This window comes from Sapajus apella, unplaced genomic scaffold (assembly GCF_009761245.1).
Source record: "Sapajus apella isolate SASKATOON/1434 unplaced genomic scaffold, GSC_monkey_1.0 scaffold178, whole genome shotgun sequence".
Classification (NCBI taxonomy): domain Eukaryota; kingdom Metazoa; phylum Chordata; class Mammalia; order Primates; family Cebidae; genus Sapajus; species Sapajus apella.
Window position 1 is genome coordinate 301,720 of NW_022437118.1, and position 18,983 is coordinate 320,702.

The following is an 18,983-nucleotide window of genomic DNA, read 5'->3' on the forward strand; positions in this document are numbered from 1 at the left end:
GCCTTGCCTCCTGGACTCAAGCGATTCTCTTGCCTCAGACTCCTGAGTAGTTGGGATTACAGATGTGCACCACCATACCTTGCTTGGCTCCCCTCCCCTCTCCTCTATTCCCCTCCCCTCCTTTCCCCCTCCTTCCTCTCTTTTTCTTCTTTTCCCTTCTCTTCCCTTCTCTCCTCTCTTCTCCTCTCCTGTCTCTTCTCTCCTCTCTCCTCTCTTTTCTCTTCTCTTCTTTCAGACGTGGTCTTCCTATTTTGCCCAGGCTGGTCTTGAACTCCTGGTCTGAAGCGATCTTCCCTCCTTGGCCTCCCAACAGTTTGTTTATAAAATAAATGATACTTGCAAAATTATAACTATTCATGTATAATATACTGATATAAATTTAGCTGAATGACAATTGTGGGTTAGAAATGAGACATTGGAAACAAAAGATGAGATAGAGGTGTATTAAAGATAAGGTGAGCTGGGTGTGGTGGCTCATATCTATAATCCCAGCAATTTGGGAGGCAGAGGCAGGAGGATCACTTGAGCTTAGGAGTTCGAGAACAGCCTGGACAACATAAGGAAACCTTGTCTCTACACAGAAATAAAAAATTAGCTGGGCATGGTAGTGCACACCTATAGTCCCAGTGACTCAGGAGGCTGAGGTGGGAGAATCACTTGAGCCCTGGAAGTCAAGCCTGCAGTGAGCCATGATTGTACCACTGCACTCAGCCTGGGCAACAGAGTAAGACCCTGTCTTAAAAAAAAAAAAAAAAGATGAAGGTAAAAGATAAAAGTTGTTCTATTGTTGTTGACAATAGAACATGGACCAGCTGATAGGATCTAGTAAATAGTGGACTGGAAATGAGTGAGGAGGCTAAAGTTGTAGGCATAGAAAAGAGGAGGGAGTAGCTTGAAGCAGAGAAAACGTGGAGAGAACATACGGAAAGGGATTTAACCAGGCTGTGATTTGTAGGGGTGAGGATATTGGCAAGCATCACTAAGTATAATATTTTTATTAAAGAAACTGGGAAGTAGGGAGCCCCCATATTCTCTGGGTTTTTGCAGTCCAGGCCCGATTGGGTCAGCTGTGCAGGCAGGACAGTGCTGGTGCTGCACTGGGCAACTGGTGGAGCAGCAGCCTGGAGCTGTGTGGTGGTGGGTGCGCTGCCGCCTGCCTGAGTCTGTGCGCCCGGGGGGGGGGGGGGGGGGGGGGGGGGGCCGCTCCCTGAAGTGAGCAGGAAATAACTGATGTCAGGAGCCTATTTCTTCTCTCTGCAAATAAGAACAGTTTATGCCACCCATAATAAAAGGTGGCAGTATGTCATGCCAGCTTTTAAAAAAATTATTGTCAATGATAGAGATATTGAGATGTCTATTTGTGTCCTTCAAAGCCACATCACATTTTCTGTTTGCAAAAACTGGGAAGAACTTGCATAGGTAAAGAGGTTTAGGTAAAAAGTGGAAAGAATGGGGTACATGTTAAGAATGAGATGTCCTAATGGAACTAAAATGGATTTTTTACTTTCTTTTTTGTCTGTAATGACTTCAATAATGCCGAAGTGCTGGAATTATAGACATGAGCCACTACACATTGCCCATATCAGAGTTTTTGATGTTCATGTTTCAGAGAGAGAGCATATTTAATGTAGACACATGAAATGGCAGTGAGAAAAATATGACAAGGCACAAAATATGTAGTATTGGTGTTCCATCCTAGCGTAGCTTTGCTTCAGGATTAGTTCCAGATGTAGCCCTGGGCTTTCATCACTTTCTTCCTGCCTTTACTGGTACATCTATTTAGCCATCAAATTTAATAATGAAAGATCTCTGGAGACTCAAGAGTGTTGAAGGCCTAAGAGGGCCCAGGGTTCTCACTTTGCTCAACTCACAAAACTTGGCCATACCATCATGTAACAGCCCTGCCTGATGCAGTCTAGAATTGTTTTTAGGATGTACCTCAGACTGGACCTTGTCAATGGGGAGCATATTCTGAATATTTGGGTGGATTATGTGGGGTCGGCTAATGATGGATATCTTAAAGAAGGTGATGGGAGGGATTATAGTAGATATGGCGAGAGGTGTGTTTTAAATGGTAACTGTATTAATTTGACATAGATAAATGACTTCACAATATAGGGGTTTGACCTTTGAACATCTAGGATGGCATGGAGAAGTTTTCCTTGTAAATTTGAGAAGAGCCAATATCCAAGAAATTAGAATGAAATGCACACTTGGGGTTCTGCAGGCTGCTGTATATGTGTGCTTAGGTACTCACCTGTATGTGTAGATACATATTAGAGAGAATTTGTTCATTTGATTAGGTTACATAGTCTTTAGGGAATTGGGACTAATAGTCCAACTAGTTTTGAGTTATGAATGATTTAAGGGAATTGTTATAGAATATTTGGAAAGATCATTTTCCAGGTTTTGAGGACAGGCCTAGGAAATAGATTTTTCTGTAACTGTGAGGGCTTCTGGAATAGATGCACAAGCTTTGATGGCAGTTTGGGGCAAAGTTGTGTAAGTTGCAGAGTGTTAGCTTTGAGGAAATCAGAACAGACAAGAAAAATGTAGTGTTTGAGAAAGTTATTTATGAATTGATTTGGTAGGAGCTGATAAAAATTATAAAAGTTGCAGAGAGATTTTGAATAGGTAGGTGGGAGATATGGAAGTGGTTTGTGAAGCTTTTTTTTTTCTTTTTGAGATGGCATCTTGCTCTGTTGTCCAGGCTGGAGTGCAGTGGTGCGATCATGCCTCACTGCAGCCTCTGTCTGCCGGGTTTAAGCAGTTCTCCTGCCTCAGCCTCCTGAGTAGCTGGGATTACAGGTGCCCGCCACCATATCTGGCTTTTTTGTATTTTTAGTAGAGATGGGGTTTCACCATGTTGGATAGCCTGGTCTTGAACTCCTGACCTCAAGAGATCCACCTGCCTCAGCCTCCCAAAGTGCTGGGATTACAGGCTTGAGTCACCATGCCTGTCTGATTTATGAAGCTTGTTACTTACAAGTATTAGAAAAGTAAAATTCAAAAGTAAAATTGAAAGATAGTTTAGAGAAGACTTCTTTTGGGAACAGTACAAAACAGCAAGGCAAGGAAAAACTAAAATGAGTAAATTGGGGTGTGGAAAAGTTAGAATAAGAGGGAGTATTAAAGCAGAGGCTACTGAAAGATTTCTTACTGTCAGGCTATGTGATAATACAAAGCTGTGTTCTGTGGTGTTTTGTTGGATACCATTGATAGGTTCATTAAGAAAAGGGGTTTAAACAGGCCCTGGTTTGTAGGGGTGAGGATTGTGACAAGCATCATTAAGTGTAATATTTTTATTAAAGAAACTGGGAAGTAGGGAGCCCTGATATTCCCTGGGCCTTTGCAGCCGAGGCCCAATTGGGCCAGCTATGCGGGCGGTACTGTCCTGGCGCTGTGTTGGGCAGCTGCGGAGCAGCGGCGTGGAGCTGCTTGATGGCAGGTGGTCTGCCGCCTGCCTGGGTCCCTGCGCTCTTGCCTCCTTGGGGTTGTGGGTGTGCACTTCCTGAAGTGAGCGGGCCTTGGGGCGGGGGAAGGACGAGCTGCTTTTTTTTTTTTTTTTTTTTTTAAAGATGGGGTTTCACCATATTGGTCAGGCTGGTCTCGAACTCCTGATCTCAGGTGATCCATCCACCTCAGCCTCCCAAAGTGCTGGGATTACAGGCGTGAGCCACCGTGCCGGGCTTAAGGACGAGCTTTTGCCGATCTTCTGGAGAACCCCCGCACGCGGGCCCCATGGCTTCCTTTTGGATATGTGTGTCGGCACGTGAGTGTGCCGGTTTGCAGGGACCAGCACCTTACATGACTTCCTTTTGTGTGTACGTGTGTGTGTGTGTCCGCGTCGGTGCGCCCCTCTGCAGGAAGGAGGCGGAGGGGCGGGGAGAAGCTGGCGCGTTTGGGGCCTCGGTGGGGTCGTCTGCCACGTCCGGACCTTCTGGGTCTGCCCCGCTGGTGCAGTCAGGGCTCCTTCCCTCAGCGGGATGGGAAACTTTGTGAGTGGCTTCTCTGCAGCCACTAACAAGTATCCGCCAGATAGCGGTGCGGGGGGCGGGTGGCTGCTGAAGGCTGATAATGAATGGACACCCCGTTTTTCCTGTTTTACAACTTTTCTGTTGAACTGTGTTGTGTTTACAGTTTCATGTCTGCGAAAAGGTCAACAGGTAACTTGGTTTACTAGACAGCTTTTTACTGGGTATTAGGAGCAAAAAATGTACACCTGTATCCTTATATTAGAAAACCCTTCATATTTAGTGGTAAGAATAATCCTAAGGCTTTTCCAGAGTTGGGTCTGGGGCAAACTTTTTGCTCTCCAGACTTTGTGAAGCACCTTTTATCATGCCAGGAAAGAACTGCTTGTGCAGTAGACTGAAAGCTAGAGTTGCACATGCAAAAGTTGAAGCTCTTTCCAACAGCTTGAATTTAAAACAGCTTTGTGTTTTATATAATAATTGTGATTAGTTTACATACAGAATTTTGCAAAATTAGGCATGGTGTGATTAAAAAAGCGTTTCTTAATTTTATAGAGGGTAGTGGTAAAGGCACCACTCACTTTGGAAGTTTCAAGTATGTTAAATATTGCTATAAATAAAATGCTATTCAGATTTTTAGATTTAACAAATCTAAAAATATGTTTGCAGTTGTCCTTTGGGTGCAAGAGGAAGTCCTGAGTTTCTCTGTACTTGTTTCTGGGCAGATTTTGAGTATTGTCAGCATGATATGGGTATAGAACCTTAATCTGAGCGAATAATTTGCTTGAGATTACCAGTCTGTTTTGGAGCTGGGAATAGACTCTGGGTCTCTTATGTTCAGTCTGGTGACCAATCCAAGAATAGTCTAAGGAAACTGGGTATTTGTTTGGTGGAAAATATGGCTGAGCCAAAAAGTGACGTGTGAATGTTAACTTTTCTGATATAACATTTAAATGTAATTTATCCACACTGGATTTCTTTCGCCTTTCTTTAAAAACAGAGGACTTGAGGATATTCCACAGTGTTAACTTCTAGTGGGATTCGTACCACATTTACGTTTGATTAAAACAGATAGATGCTTATGGTATTTAACTGGGGGCAGATGCGTTTTTCATGTGAATATTCTCAGTGGTTAGAATAGATAGTAACTTGAGCACTTTTAGCCTCCTTGAAATGCTAGGGAGAAGAGGAATTAAGTTAATGTCATTAATCTGTGTTAACCTTTGGACCTCTTTATTGAGAATTCTTAACAAAGCATGAATGGAATACCTATGGATTTCCCCACAGCTTATATACTTTTATTCTCATTGTTACTACCTTAACCACACACAACAATTTTTAATTCATGTTTTTCAGTAGGCCTCATACAAGAGGGTACCTTTTTATAGTATATGAGTTGTAGTTGGCTCTTTTTTTTTTAAAAAAAAAAAAGAGACTAGGGGTCTCACTATGTTGACCAGGCTGGTCTTGAACTCTTGGCCTCAAGCTGTCTTCCTGCCTCAGCCTCCTAAAGTGCTGGGATTACAAGTGTGAGCCACTGTGCCCAGCCCTACCTTTTGTTTTGCTGGTAAACATTCCTGTCCTTTCTTATGCCATTCCTCCTATATCACAAAACAAAAACAGCCTTTTTCCCTTCTCCAAAAACCCCTGGATATTTTAAATCGAATACAGTAGTTCTGAAACCAGAGGTGATTTTGTCAAATGTCTGGAGACATTTTTGGTCAGCATGCTGTGGGGGTTCTATTAGCATCTACTGGATAGATAAACCTCCCACAATGCATATGACAGTCTCCATGACAAAGAAATAATCCAGTGCAAAATATCAGTAGTGCTGATGTTGACAAAACCTTGATCTTTCATTCTCCCAAGTGATTTAAACCTATGGAAGTTATTTGTCATGTAATTGATACTTCTATATCTGTAAATTATAAGTCTTTTCCCAATGTTGTCATTAGAATGATCATGAGTCAAATGTTATGAAGTATGTATTAGAACATTAGAATACAGGCTTATGGAGCTGGAAGACTTAACAGGTATAACTCCTTCAGTGTGTAGATAAAGAAACTGAGTTTTGGAGAGATGGTGACTTACCAAGGTTGGACAGATAATGCGGAGCTCAGGTCTCTTGTTACTTCTACTTCTTAGTTTAAATCATTACTGAAGGAAAGGGTGGTGTGGTATCACTTTTGCTTGATATAGTTAAATTTAATCAAATTAAAAGTTTAAATAATCGCATTGTAAGAAATACTCTTTCAGTGAATTTCTGTTACTTTTTCAGATTCACAGATATTTTTGAATTCTTCAGCATGGTATTGTTACCATTGTAAACTTTTCAGTGGCTGCTTTTTAAGAAAATGTCTGAAAAATTTAAAAAGACCACATACAAATTTTAAAACAAAACAATTAACCTTAGTTATGATAGCTTAGGCAAAATTTTGAATGAAAACTCAACCAGAATTATTGAAACATTTTGGGGTATCCTAAACTTAACATATTTGTTCTGTTGTGTGAGGATCACTAAAGTAGTGAGTTATTGTGCTGATTGTAAATCTGTTATAGCAAGGCCCCTTAGTTAATTTTAGAAAAAGATACTGGTACTTTCAGGTGAAATGTAATTAGGGAAATATAAATTGGATATTTAGATGAAATATTTTCAGATTACTGAAGCAGTGTATTGTCAGAAGAAGAATCAACAGGGTTCTTTTTAAAATTAATTATTTTTAAAATTGGGCAACATTTAATTCCATAAAATAGAATGTGTTCCCTCAATGGGGCTCTTTCATATTTAATTTTTTTTTTCTAAAAACCAAAAAGAAAAAAGGTGAACTGAGGGTTCCAGGGTCTGAATGTCCGAGTGTGATTTGTGTGGCCCCAGGAGCATGGACATCCCCAAAAAGACAATTATGAGCAAAGATTTCCTTAAAAATGTATATAAGAAATTTAAATTAAAATTTTTTTTAAATTTAAATTTTATATAAGAAATTTATTTCGTAGAAAAAACTTAAAATGTGTATTAGCATAAAGAAAAATGAAATCAAGAGAAACTGCTTTTAATATTTGGTATATGGCTTTCTTATATTTTTATTAACCTTTTATTATGGAAAAATTTAAATAATGAAAAATAGAATAATATTGTGAACTCTCATATAGCAATTAATGGCTAATCTTATGTCATCCGTACCTCCACCTTATGCCTCACTCCTCTCTCTTTTTTAGTTTTTATAGAGAGATGGGCTCTTGCTGTTTTGCCCAGGCTGATCTCAAATTCCTGGGCTCACATGGTCTTCTCACCTTGGTCTCCCAAAATGTTGGGATTACAAGCATGAACCACTAAACTTGGCCTCACATTAATTTTTTTTAAAAAAACTTATTCTGGGCATTGCACAGTGGCTAACGCCTGTAATCTCTGCACTTTGGGAGACCAGGGTGGGTGAATCTCTTGAACTCAGGAGTTCAAGAACATCCTGGGAAACATGGTGAAACTCTGTCTCTACTATGAAGAAAAGGAAAAAACCTTTATTTTGAAAAAATTATAGACTGACAGGAAGTGGCAAAATTAGTACAGAGTCCTATGTACCCTTCACCCAGTCATCTTAATAAAGTTCTAGTAAGACATCAAAACTAGGAAGTTGACAGGATATTACTGTTAACTACACTACTTAATTTACATCATTTTCACTATTTTTTAAACCTGTGCATATTTTTATGTATGTATAGTTCTAGTAATTTTATCCCATATGTAAATTAACGTAACTGTCAGGATGACCAAGATACACAATGCTATCCCTTTTTATTCCCACCCCATTCCAACAGTTCTCCTTGTACCCTGGCAAACTGTTTACTAGCTATAGTTTTGTTCTTTCAGAATGACATGCTTTATTTATGTATGTATACTTTGTATACATACTTTGTTTAGCTATTCACTTGTTGAAGAACTCTTCGTATGTTGCAGTATTTTGTTATTATGAATAAAGAGGTTATGGAGATTTGTGTACAGGGTTTTTTGTAAACAAAAGTTTTCATTTATCTGAGATAAATGCCCAAGAGTGGGATTGCTGGGTTGTATGGCAAGTACATGTTGAGTTAAGAAACTCCAAACTGTTCAAAAATCAGTTGAACATAGTTGTGTTGGTCTGTTTTGGGGTTTTCTATTCTCTTCCATTGATATGTGTGTCTTTCTTCCCTCTTGCACCACACTGTCTTGATTATTATAGCTTTATAGGAAGCCTTACCAAGTAGAGTGCCTCCTCTCACTTCATTCTTCTGTCAAGATTATTTTAGCTCTTCTGGTTTTTTTTGCCTTTCCACACAATTTTAGAATAATTACATCTGTATCTACAAAAAAAATCTTGCTGGGAGTTTGATAGGAATTGAATAAAACTATAGTTCAGTTAGAGAAGATTTTTTTTTTTTTTTTTTTTTTTTTTTATATAGAGGCCTTCAAGCCATGACCACAGGATATTTCTCCATTTACTTAGATCTTCCATATTATTTTGAAGCAAATTCCAGCCATCATAGTTTTTCTTAAATGGCGTTATTGAGGTATAACTTATATACCATACAATTTACCCACTTAAACTGTACAGTTCAGTTGTTTTCAGTATATTTACAGAGTTGTACAGCCATCACCATAATCTAAAATTGATTATGGTGACATTTTCATCATTCTATCTAGAAACTACCCATTAGCAGTGAATTTCCTTTCCCTCTCTCTCCCAGTCCCTGACAACTACTAGTCTACTTTCAGTCTCTAGGACTTTCCCTATTCTGGACATTTCGTGTGAATGGAATAATAAAGTAGATTGTCTTTATGTCTGGCTTCTTTAACTTAGTGTAATGTTACATGATGTAGCGTGTCAGCAGTTCATTCCTTTTTATTGCTGAATAGTAATCTATTATATGGACTTACCACATTTTTTTGTATCCATTCATCAGTTGTTGGGTTTCCACTTTGTAGTTTTTTTTTTTTTTTTGGCCATTATGAATAATGCTGTTGTGAACATCCATGTACAAGTTTTTTTTTTTTTCTTTTCTTTTTTTTTTCCTGAGACAGAGGTTCGCCCTTATTGCCCAGGCCGGAGTGCAGTGGCATGATCTTGGCTCACTGCAATCTCCGCCTCCTGGCTTCAAGTGATTCTCCTGCCTCAGCCTCCCGAGTAGCTGGGATTACAGGCACCCGTCATCATGCCCAGCTAATTTTTTGTATTTTTGGTAGAGACGGGGTTTCATCATGTTGGCCAGGCTGGTCTTGAACTCCTGACCTCAGGTAATCCACCCACCTTGGCCTCCCAAAGTGCTGGGATTACAGGCGTGAGCCACCGCGCTTGGCCCATGTGCAAGTTTTTATGTGGACATTTGTTTTCATTTCTTTTGTGTATATGTGTATGTGTCTAGGAGTGAAAAATTGCTGAGCCATACGGTACCTCTATGTTTAGCCATTTGAGGAACTTCCAGACTATGTTCCAAAGCAGCCTTACCAGTTTACATTTCTATCAGCAATATATGAGGGTTCCAGTTTCTCCAGGTCTTCAATAACACTTCATACTGTCTTTTTGATTGTAGCTGTGCTGGTGGGTGTGAAGCAGTATTTCATGGTTTAATTCGCATGTCTGTTGGCTAATGATGTTGAGCATCATTTCATCTGCTTATTGGCCATTTGTATATATTTTTTGGAGAAATGTCTTCAGATCTTTTGCCTGATTTTTAGTTGAGTTGCCTTTTTATTGTTGGGTTTTAAGAGTTTTTTATATGTTCTGGATATTAGGCTTTTATCAGTTAGATAATTTGCAAATATTTTCTCCAATACTGTGGGTTGTTTTCACTTTCTTGATAGTGTCTTTTGAAGCATAACGGTTAAAATTTTTTTATTGTAATAAAAAATACATAATATTTTTTATTATGTATTACCCTTTTAACAAATTTCTAAGTGCACAGTACAGTATTGTTAACTGTAAGCACAATGTTGTACAGATCTCTGGAACGTCTTCATTTCAGATAGCTTAAACAGTATCCATTGAATAGCAACTGCTTTTTTTTTTTTTTTTTTTTTTTAAAAGACAAGGTCTTGCTTTGTGGCCCAGGCTGGAGTACAGCAGCACAGTGATGGCCCACTGCAGTCTTGACCTCCTGGACTTAAATGAGCCTCTCACTCAGCTTTTTGAGTAGCTAGGACTACAGGCACCTGCCTCCACTCCTGGCTAATTTTAAAATTTTGTATTATTTTTGTAGAGACTGGGTCTCATTCTGTTGCCCAGGCTGGAGTGCGGTGTTGTGATCGCAGGTCACTACAGTCTTGACCTCTTGGCCTCAAGCAATCCTCCCACCTTGGCCTTGCAAAGTGCTGGGATTACAGGTGTGGGCCACTGCACCCAGCCTCCACTCCTCATTTCTACCTCTTCTCATCCCCTGGCAACCGTCGTTTTACTTTCTGCTTCTATGAGATTGACTACTTTATCTTAGATCCCTCATAAAAGTGGAATCATATAGTATTGGGCCTCTTGTGACTGCATTATTTCACTTATAATGTTCTTAAGGTTCATCCATGTTGTCAGCACAATAGAATTTCCTTCTTTAAGGGTGAATAACGTCCCATTGTGTGTGTGTGGAGAGAGAGAGAGAGAGAGAGAGAGAGAGAGAGATCATATATTCTTTATCCATTCGTCTGTTGATGGAAATTTAGATTGTTTCCACATATTGGCTATTGTACATAATGCTGTAATGCAGGGGTCCCTAACATCTGGGCCATGGACCACTGTCAGTCCGAAGCCCGTTACAAATTGGGCTGCACAGCAGCAAGTGAGTGGCAGGTGAACAAGCATTATTGCCCGAGCTCTGCCTCCTGTCAAATCAGCAGTGGTGTTAGATTTTCTTAGGAGCATCAACCCTGTTGTTAACTGTACATGTGAGGGATCTAGTTTACATTCTCCTTGTGAAAATCTAATGCCTGATGATCTAAGGTGGAACAGTTTCATCTTGAAACCATCCTGTCACTCACTGAAAAATTGTCTTCCATGAAACCAGTTCCTGCTGCCAAAAAGGTTGTGACCACTGCTGTAGTGAACATGAGTGCAAATATTTCCTCAAAAATCCATGTTGGTGGCTCAACACCTGTAATCCCAGCACTTTGGGAGGCTGAGGCGAGTGGGTCAATTGAGGTCAGGCGTTTGAGACCAGCCTGGTTAACATGGTGAAACGCCGTCTCTACTAAAAATATAAAAACAATTACCCGGGTCTGGTGGCACATGTCTGTAGTCCCCGCTACTTGGGAGGCTGAGGTGGGAGAATCACTTGAACCTGCAAGACGAAAGTTGCAGTGAGCCAAGATTGTGCCATTCCACTGTAGCCTGGGTGACAGAGTAAGACTGTCTCAAAACAAACAAACAAAAACCTATTATCAGTTGTTTTGGATAAAGATGCAGAAGTGGGATTTCTGGAACATACAGTAGTTACATTTTTAGTTTTATGAGAAATCTCCAAACTTTTTTTTTTTTTTAAATAGTGTCTGCACCATTTTGCATTCCTGTGAACAGTGTGCAGGGTTTACAGTATCTCCATCCTTGTCAACACTTGTTATTTTTGGATAATGGTCATTCATACAAGTGCATGTATCTTTTTGGTACAATGATTTATTTCTTTTGGATATATACCCAGTAATGGGATTGTGGGGTCGAATAGTACCTCTGTTTTAAGTTTGTTTGTGTTTTGAGACCGGATGTGGCTCTGTCACCTGAGCTGTAGTGCAGTGGTGAGATCATAGCTCACTGCAGCATCAAACTCCTGGACTCAAGTGATCCTCCCACCTCAGCCTCCAAAAGTGCTGTGAACCACCACATCTGGCCTGTTTTAAGTTTCTTGAGAAATCTCCAAACTGTTTTCCATAGTGGCTTAACTAATTTACTTTTCCACCAACAATATTTAAATGTTCCCTTAAATAGCCATTCTTACTGGTGTGAGATGGTATCCCATTGTGATTTTGATTTGCATATTCCTGATGATTACTGATGGTAAGCATCTGCTTATATACCTTTTGGCCTGTTATATGTTGTCTTTGAATAAATGTCTTTTTAGGTCCTTTGCCCATTTAAAAGCAGGTTATTTATTTATTTTTGCTGTTGAGTTATAGGAGTCGTTATATATTGTGGATTTTAGCCCCTTAGCAGACGTATAGTTTGCAAATACTTTTTCCTATTCCATAAGTTGCCTGTTTCCTCTGTTGATTGTTCTCTTTGCTCTGCAGAAACTTTTCACCTGATGTAGTCTCACTTGTCTGTTTTTGTGCTTGTTGCCTGTGCTTTTGGTGTCAAATCCTAGAAATCATGTCTATGTTTTGAAGCTTTTCTCTCATATTCTCTTCTTGGAGTTTTACAGTTTCAGGTCTTTTTAAAGCTTCTAATCTATTTTGAGTTGACTTCTATGTATGGTGTAAAATGAGGGTCAAATTTGAATTCTTTTTCATATAGCTGCCCAGATTTCCTAGTACCATTTATTGAAGAGACTGTTCTTTTCCCACTGTGAATTCTTGGCACCTTTCTTGGCAATCAGTTGCCTTTGTATGCTTGGGTTTATTTCTGGGCTTTCTGTTCTGTCCTGTTGGTCTGTATGTCTGTTTTTATGCCAGTACCATACTGTTTTGATATGTTTTGAAATGAGGAAGTTTGAGGTCTTCAGCTTTGTTGTTCTTTCTCAAGATTGTTTTGGCTACATTTGGGGGCTTTTTTGGTTCTGTTTGGGTTTTAGGATTGTTTTTGTGTTCCTGTAAAAAATGCTGTTGGGATTTTCATTGAGATTGTATTGATCTATACATCACTGTGGGTAGTGTGGACATTTTAACATCAAGTCTTCTAATCCATGAACATGGAGGTCTTTCCATTTGTTTGTGTCTTTAATTTCTTTTAACAGTACTTTTTTTTTCAGTGTACAAGTCTTTTGCCTCCTTAGTGAAGTTTATTCTTAAGTATTCTTTTTGATGCTGTTGCTGTTGTATAGCGCTTTTTTTTTTTTTTTTTTTTTTTTAATTGAGACGGGGTCTTGCTTTTTTGCCTGGGCTGGAGTGCGGTGGTGCTATCACAGCCCACTGCAACCTTGATCTCCCAGGCTCAAGCAATCCTCCATCTGCAGCCTCCTGAGCAGCTGGGACTATGGCACATGCCACGACTCCCAGCTATTTTTTTTTTTTTTTTTTTTTTTGGTAGAAACAAGGTCTTTCCATGTTGACCAGGCTGGTCTCAAACTCCTGGGCTCAAATGATCCACCTGCATTTGCTGGGATTACAGGTGTGAGCCACTGGGCCAGGATTTTAGTCCATTTAATGTTTGTATATGGAATGATGAAGGTATCCAATTTCATTCTTTTACATGTAGATGTCCTTTTGTTCTAGCACTGGCTTGTTGAAAAGACTTCTTTCTCTGTTGAATTGTCCTGGCATCAGAAAGTTGGTTGACTTAGCCTGGTACAGTGGCACACTCCTATAGTCTCAGCTGTTTGCGAGGCTGAGATGGGAGGACCTTTGAGCCCGGGAGTTCGAGTTCAGCCTGGGCAACATCATAAGACCCCCCACTTCTAAAAAAAGAATACATAAAATTTAACAAAAAAGATTGACCATGAATGTAGGTATTTATGTCTGGACTCTAAATTTTATTCCTTGATCTATATGTTTATCTTCATTCCAGTATCACAGTGTCTTGATTACTGTAGCTTTGATAGTTTTAAAATCAGAATGTATCGATGCTCTAACTTTGTTCTCTTTCAAGATTGCTTTGGATTTTCTCTGTCCTTTGCAATTCCATATGAATTTTAGCATTAGTTTGTCCATTTCTGCAAGAAAAGGTTCTGGGGTTTTGATATGAATTGCATTGAATCAGTAGGTGATTTGATGAAGTATTTTCAGATTAACAATATGAAGTTTTTCAATCCATGAGCACTAGATGTTTGTTTAGGTCTTTATTAATTTCTTCCAGGGATGTTTTGTAGTTTTCAGTGTACAATTGTACTTGTTTTGTTAAATTTATTACCAAGTACTTTATTTATTTATTTTTTGCTGCTGTTATAAATGTTATTTTCTTAATTTTATTTTTGAATTGTTCGGTGCTAGTGTATAGAAATATAAGTGATTTTTGTAAACTGTTCTTGTACTTTGCATCCTTGCCGAACTTGTTTATTCTAGTAGCTTTTAGTGGATTCTGTAGGGTTTTCTATGTATATGATCATGTCATCTGCAAATAGAGTTTTATTTTTTTCCAATATTAATGCCATTTAATTCAGTTTCTCGCTTAATTTACTGTATTAGTCCATCCTCACATTGCTATAAAGCAATATCCAAGACTGGGTAATTTCTAAAGAAAAGAGGTTTAATTGACTCATAGTTCCACATGGCTGGGGAGGCCTCGAGAAACTTACAAATATGGCAGAAGGTGAAATGGGAGTAAGGATCTTTTTCACATGTTGGCAGGAGAGAGAAGTGCAAGTAGTGGAAATTCCAGATGCTTATACAACCATCACATCTGTGAGAACTCATTCACTATCACGAGAACAGCATGGCGGAACTGCCCTATGATCCAGTCATCTCTCTCCCTTGACACGTGGGGTTTACACGTCCCTCCCTTGACATGTGGGGATTATAATTTGAGATCAAATTTGGGTGGGAACACAGAGCCAAACCATATCATTTACCCTGCCTAGTATCTCTACTACAATGTTGAATAGAAGTAGTAGCAAGAGCAGACATCCTTGTCTTATTTCTGATCTTAGGAGGAAGCACTTATTATTTTACTTTTAAATATGATATTAACTTTGGATTTTTCATAGATGGCCTTTATCAGGTTGAAGAAGTTTCCTTTCCTAGTTTGTTGGGTGTTTTTATTGTGTAAGGGTATTGTGTTTTGTCAGATGTTTTTCTTCATCTAAGATGATTTGCCAAAAATAAAGGTTTTTGGCCTTCGTTCTTTTGATGTGGTGTATTATATTGATTTTCAGATGTTAAGCCAACCTTGCATTTCTGAGATGAATCCTACATGGTCATGCATAATCCTTTCTATGTGTTGGTAGATCTGGCTTGTTAGTATTTTGTTGAGGATTTTTGCTACTACATTTGTAAGAGCTATTGGCTTGTGATTTTCTTTTCTTGTGATGTCTTTTTCTTGTGTTGGTAATAGTAATACTGATCTTATAAAATGAGTTGAAGAATATTCTCTCCAATTTTTGGGAAGAGTTTGTGAACAGTTCATATTAATTTTTCATTAACTGTTTGGTAGAACTCACCAGTGAAGCCATCTGAGCCTGCAGGATTTTTTTTATTTTTGTTTTTGGCAACAGCTGGGGGACTTTTAAATTAAGAAGTCAGTTTTATTTAATGGTTATGGGGGTTATTTATATTCTCTGTTTCATCTTGATTGTGTTTTCTAGTGAAGTTTTGAGAATTCGGTGTCAAATTTAAGAGCATAAAATTGTTTGTAGTATTCCCTTATATTCTTTTAAAATTGCTGTAGGATCTGTACTGGTGTCCTCTGTTAAATACCTGACGTTTTCTGTCTCCTATTTGTCTTTTGTTGTTGTTGTTAGTTTTGCTAGAGGCTTATAAACTTTTTGCTTAATTGATTTTCTCTATTTTCCTCTTTTTTTATTAATTTCTCCTCTTTATTATTTCCTTCCTTCTTGCTCTGGCTTCATTTTGCTCTTTTTTAGTTTTCTTTTGGTAATTTGGTAACTAGTTTGAGATCTTTCCTTGTGTCTAATGTAAGCATTTAGTGTTTCTGATTGTTGTTAGCTGCATCCCATGTATTTTGATGTGTGTTATGTTTTTATTTTCATTTATTTTTATGTATATTTTAAAATTTTATTTGAGACTTCCATTTTGATCCATGGACTTTTTAGAGGTGTGTTGTTTATTCCTCTGCTTAGAGATTTTCCTGTTGTCTTTCTGTTACTGATTTCTGGTTTGAGTAGATTATGGTCAGAGAATAAATACACTGTTACTGTTTCCGTTCTTTTAAGGTTTTTGAGGTTTGTTTTATGACTTTGGTGAATGTTCCAGGGGTGCTTGAAAAAAATGTATGTTCTGCTATTATTGAGTGGAATATTCTCTATATAAGTTAATAAGACTCTGTTGGTTGATTTTGTTGTTAATGTAACCACTCTGCTTAAAACAGTTTATTGTTATATCTTTTGGTCCTTGTGCTTTCAACTTGCTATGTTGCTGAATTTGAATTTCTTGCAAGCAACGTATAATTGGGCCGTTAAAAAGAAAAATCTACTCAGGCTGTTGCTACTACCACCAGCACAGCTGTGCCAGAGCTGAGAGGGGATCCAGAGCCCAGAGCATCCAGGCCACTGCCCCACCTCCACCTGTGTTCCATCACCTGCCACCTGCATGCTCAGTCCTCTTCCAATAATCTGTTAAAACATAATGGATTACTATGAAGTTCTAGGCGTGCAGAGACATACTTCACCCAAGGATATTAAAAAAGCATATTGGAAACTGGCACTGATGTGGCACCCAGATTAAATTCCTGAGAATAAAGAAGAAGCAAAGAGAAAATTCAGCCAAGTGGCTGAGGCATGTGAGGTGCTGTCAGATGCTAAAAGATGGTACATCTATGGCAGATGTGGCAAAGAAGGATTAAATGGTGGAGGAGGAGGTGGACGTCATTCCATTTGAGTTTTGTTTCACATTCTGTGACCCATATGATGTCTTCAGGGAATTTTTTGGTGGAAGGGACCCATTTTCATTTGACTTCTTTGAAGACCCCCTTGAGGACTTTTTTTGGAATCAAAGGGCTACCTGAGGAAGCCAAGGGACAGAGTCATTTTTTCTGCATTCAGTGGATTTCCATCTTTTGGAAGTAGAATTTCTTCTTTTGATACAAGACTTATTTCATTCAGGTCACTAGGTCCTGGGGGCTTCACTTCATTCTATTCCGTGTCATTTGGTGGTAGTGGGATGGGCAACTCAAAATTGATATCAGCTTCTACTAAAATGGCTATTGACAGAAAAATCACTACAAAGAGAATTGGTGAGAATGGTCAAGAAAGAATAGAATTTGAAGAATATGACCAGTTAAAGTCCTTAATGATACATGGTAAGGAGCAGCAGCTGCACGTGGGTAACAAGTAATTCCGTGCATACATTTAACAGAAATGTTAAACTATATCAAGCACCATTTGAGGATTAACAGGAACTTTTTTTTGAACATTTCAAATGACCTCAACTTTCAGTAATTGTACCAAATCTATTTATAAACAGTTCAACAGAGCCCCCATTTGTGGTGGACTTTTGAGTTTATTGTTGAGCTCACATAATAGGACTGTTTTTTTTTTTTTTTTTATTGTCTTTAAAATTGTAAATCTCTATATGTACTTTGCTTTTTTATTTAAGTGTACTCCAAGGTGAGCCTTGACACTTTAGTGGTAGGAAAAGATTGCACACTAAAAACAAACAAACAAACAAAAAAAAAACCACACATATAAAAGCGTGGATCCGCTTTTCCATTGTGGTTTAAAATGTGAGCCATGTAGTGTTAGCCTGCTCTGAAGTTAACATTGCCAGGATGAATCTTCTACAGAAGTAGTTACACTTCTGGTTTAATATAAATGAAGAATTTTTCTGGTAGTACATGATTTTTTTTTCCTTGTATTCCTGCAGATTACTAGAGCCTTTTTTTTAGGATTCCATCTTGACTTATTTATAATGTTGTTTTGAGTCTATCTCTTGGTTTTGTAGTGGCTGTTTTGGTTATTGTAATATGCATATGTGACTTAGTCTGTGGTATCAACATTTATACTTCAACAGAAGTGTGGAAACCTCACTTTAATTTACCTTTCACCTTCTCCAATTTAAACTATAATTGTCTTGAGTATCAGATAGTGTTATAACTTTTGTTTAAATCATGAAATACTATTTATAAAACTAACGAAGAAAAAGATAGTCTTGTTGATACCTCTATTTCTATTCTTTCTGTTGTTTCTGCTTTTGATATTTTGTCATTCCTTTACAAAAATTTTCTTTTTGTTTAGGACATTTTCTTTAGCCATTCTTTATGGATTGATGTGCTAGAGACATTTTTTTTTTAACTTTTCTTTTGAGAATATACTTTTACTTCCTCATTATTTTGGAAGGGCAATTTCACTGGATATAGAATTCCCAGTTGGCAGTTGTCTTTTTTCCAATATTTGAAAAATACTGTACTACTTTTATTTTTGGCCCTTGTGGTTTGAAATGAGAAATCTGGTGTCGTTTGAATTGGCGTTCCCTTATGGGTAATGTGTTGCTTCTCTCAGGCTGCCTTTAAGGTGTTTATTTTATTTTTTGTCTTTAGGTTTTGAATGTTTAATTATGCTGTGTTAGTGTAAATTTTATTAGGTTTATTCTCTTTGGATTTGCTTAGCTATTTGGATCTGCAAGTTAGTGTTCCTTAAATTTGAGAGTGTTTCAGTCATCATTTCTTCAAGTAGTGTTTGAGCCCCACTCCCTTTCTTCCTTCTTTATGGAACTTTGATGGTGTGAATGTTGGATCTTTTTTGGTTTTTGGCCCTATAGTTTCCTAAAGCTATTACTTTTTTCAATTTACTTTCCTCTCTTGTTCACATTGGGTGAAGGTCAACAAGAGAGGAAAGTAAATTGAAAAAAGTATTCTCTTTCCTGTTATTTTCTTTTTTTTCCTCTGAATCGGAGTGTGACTCGGTCACCCAGGCTGGAGTTAGTGGCACAATTTTGGCTCACTGCAGCCCCCACCTCCCAGGCTCAAGTCATCCTCCTACCTTAGCATCCTGAGTAGCTGGTACTACAGGTGTAAGCCACCATGACTGTCTAATTTTTATATTTTTTGTAGAGATGGGATTTCGCTCTGTTGCCCAGGATGGTCTTGAACTCCTGAGCTCAAGTGATCTACCTGCCTTGACCTTGTAAACTGCTGGGATTACAGGCATGAGCCACCACGCCCCGCCCATCTCTATGTTTAATTGAGCCCCTCTTAAAAATTTATTGTACTTTTTTTTTTTTTTTTTTTTTTTTTTTTT

At 38.3% G+C, this 18,983-nt stretch overlaps 1 protein-coding gene and 1 pseudogene across 5 annotated transcripts in view; both read left to right on the forward strand.

The window, feature by feature from the left end:
* Window positions 1–18,983, forward strand: part of ZNF148 (zinc finger protein 148) — a 148,128-nt gene that overhangs the window by 15,022 nt on the left and 114,123 nt on the right. The gene's annotated exons all lie outside the window — the stretch shown is intronic.
* On the forward strand, window positions 13,167–17,416 carry LOC116543002 (annotated as a pseudogene).